Source organism: Lolium perenne, chromosome 7 (genome assembly GCF_019359855.2).
Source record: "Lolium perenne isolate Kyuss_39 chromosome 7, Kyuss_2.0, whole genome shotgun sequence".
Lineage (NCBI taxonomy): Eukaryota > Viridiplantae > Streptophyta > Magnoliopsida > Poales > Poaceae > Lolium > Lolium perenne.
In genome coordinates, this window is record NC_067250.2 from 201,403,491 (window position 1) to 201,406,766 (window position 3,276).

Here is a 3,276-nt window from a genome sequence, read left to right on the forward strand (position 1 = left end):
AACCTGAATTGGGCAATCGGGGGGCAAAGGACGATTAGTCGCGGTTTGTAATACCAAACAGACTAAAGACCATGATGGCTATTTTTTGTATTAATTTTTTTCTAATTTTTTCACTCCCTCATTTTTTCAATTTTTTTCAGAATTTCAAGTATTTCAGTTACTTGACTAGTTTAGTCTCTAACTATGCTTATTTTCTGGTTAAATTTCTTACTTGTGATCGAACTTCATGTTTGGTCACCCATCTTAGACTGCTCCAGAACTAGCATGCTTAACTTCTCCGTTCCTTCCGTCCCGCTTGCAAGTGCTCTATGTGCATGTTATTGATACTACTATCATATCAATTCTATTAACATGTTGGTCACGATGTCACACTTCTTTATTGTTTCAATCCCAAATAATTATTTTAAGATGTAACAATAATCTTGAATACATAAATAAACAATAAATTATATATATATTTTTATATATTTTTTGCAAAACCTAAAACTTGAAAATTTGAAAATCTAATTTTTTTAACCTTTATGGTTAAGTACTAGTAATATTTATGAAGGATGCAATTATTAATTTAATTTTAAAAAAATAAAAAATCCTAAATTTTTGGAAAAAATTAAAATCTTCTTGCTTTCATATTTCCATCTGGAATTTTGAGAATCTAAAAATTTGCCAACTTGGTAAACCCACGATCCATTTTGATATATTATACATTTTTCCGTCGTATGTAAAAGTTAATGCCATTTTACTTTTTTCTAAACATAATCAAAATTCAAATATGTTAATTTCCCCTAATAGTAGGTTGTGTAACATACAGGAATCCTAAAAGATTTTAGTTTTTCTAAACTTTCTATCATTTTTCTGTATTTTACCAACCTAAAAAGGCAATGGGGGGGGGGGGTGTATGGGGAGAAAACGTACCTAGAAAGCCTTTAGTCCCGGTTAGTTAACATGCTAAAAGAATATTTTATACTTGTGGAGCCAACTTTTAAAAAACCAACAGTAAAAACCCCACCCCGCGTGTCAACAATACCTTACCCAACAGTAAGAACTACAACGTCTGAAATTATTGTTAAAGTTGATAGAGTTTCTCTTGTATATGAGATCAGGGTGGACATAGTTGGGCTCATGGGGCTCAAGTTAGCTTGTTGTTTTAAGAAAATAAAAAAAAATCATATTTATGAGTTTGAAAAATATGAAAACAATTCTAGATGTAATCAATGATGTTTTCCACACACGTGCAAAATAATAATTTTAAATATTTTGTAATTTAAGCTAACAATAAAAAAATATTGGATCTTGGTTTGATATTATAAAATCTGCAAAATATATCAGATATTTTCATTTTTATGTTTGCTTCAATTTAAGTAATTTTCCATTGCGGTTTTTACATGTTTGGAGGTTACAGCATTGAATATGTTTAGAGTTTTCCCATAATTTTCTGAAACCTAAAAATGAAAAAAAAAAATTCAATGATGGGAGCACCGGAGCTCAGGAGCCAAAGACACTTTCCGCTAAGATCATCCATGACATGCATTTAGTAATAATATGACAATCAATAATGACATATATCAGAAAAATATACATGCTCTTTAGATTATAGCATAGACCCTAAATCATAACTTAAGCGAGGTTACCAAAATATCAAGCCTCATGGATATGAATTAGCATGTAAACAGTACGTACAATAGTAGCTAAATTATTAAAAACATTTATTGTTTGCATAGTCAGAGTAACTTTTTAAACGCGACCATATAGGGCGTCCATATAATGGCTTTTTTTTAAGAATCATGTGGCCAAATAGGATAATTGCTCAAGTGGAGGAGAGATAATGAACTCACTCTTGTACGTGTGAGAATTTTATTGAAAGGCGGACTAACTGGCTGAGAGTAGACATTATCACATGTGTATGGTGTCTATATATTCCCGAATTCTAATTATTGCTGTGGCATTGTGTAGTCTTACACGGTGACCCCTGCTAGCTGCCGTCAGATCTACATCTACCGGTTAAATTGAAGCGGTGGGCCGGTGACCAACTAACTCACAGGTGCGGAGACGACAGGCTGTACGCATTAAATCCAGTTGACTTCCTCACACGTTCCAAATAATCCTCATCTCCTCTTTCCCTTCGTCCCCAAAGCCAGTAACCTGGAGGCGGTGGTGCTGCTCATCGTACGGCGCACGCCCGGCTCCAGCGCCCCCAACCTTCATCGGCGACTCACTTGCCGGCCCCGGCGCGCGAGACGTCCGTCAAGGACGACCCGCAACTATGCGCCCAGTCCCGGAGCTGCTACTGCCGACGCCACCAAGCGGCGTGGCTCCGATGGCGGCGGCTGTCGCGTCTGCGCCTGAGAGGCTGAGACCAGGCGAGCTTGAGCCCGCCCCACCGCGCCGGAGGTAGGGGATGACATCCACATCTCCCAACCTTGATTTGGATGTACTTTTTTATCTTTTTTACACATACAGCTGTGGTGGTTGTATTTTTTTGCTTTTTATACATCTAGGATCTTGATTAGTAGATTTTTCTCATATTTTCGGATGTAAAATTAGTTGGTTTCCTCCAGATCTGACTGTAGTTTTTTGCCAGTGGATGAATTTTCTTACCTTTTTTTACATCCCAAAATGATGTTGAAGGATCGATGAATGCATCTGTATGTATTTTTTGTTATTTTTCTACATCCAAACATCCCAATTTTGGTGCACTATTTTCTTATTTATACATCCATCGCTGTAACGTTTTTACAGAAAAAAGATGGCAGATGCATTTACTTTCAGTTCTATTTTTGTCTGGATTTGTAATCCACTGATGTGGTTGTATTTTTCGTATTTTTCTAAATAGTGTAGCACGCTAGCACGGGAAGGAGAAATCGATGTGCATGCCTGACAAAGTGACGCGGGGAGTGCGGGGAGTGCGGGAGGAGGAAACGTGGCCACGTGGGAAATCAGAACTTTCTGTTTTGGGAGCGTGTGGGTTTGTTTGACTAATATTTTTCTATATTTAGCTGGGTCACCCCTAAGACTAACCAGTGCTATAGCACTATGTAGCAGGGTCCATATATATTGGTAACTTCTCACGTCAATTTGGTCAAATAACACATTATATTGTATGAACTATTTTTTACCGTCGACCCTAATTGACTGAAATAGTCAACGACTGATTCTAGCTTTTGTAGATATACCTTTTGCAAATCACTGAAAGAATTTAGAGGACCGTGTATATGGTAAAACAGCAAAGCCTTTAGGCAAAGTGTGGCTATATAGGGGCGGGACGCTTGAAATTTTCCT

At 37.0% G+C, this 3,276-nt stretch overlaps 1 long non-coding RNA gene across 1 annotated transcript; it reads left to right on the plus strand.

Moving 5' to 3' along the window:
• The first annotated feature begins 2,037 nt into the window (after positions 1 to 2,037).
• On the plus strand, positions 2,038 to 3,065 carry LOC127312415 (uncharacterized). Its single transcript, XR_007858319.2, has 2 exons — positions 2,038 to 2,388; positions 2,831 to 3,065. It is a non-coding gene; the product is annotated as an uncharacterized lncRNA (long non-coding RNA).
• Positions 3,066 to 3,276: the final 211 nt, after the last annotated feature.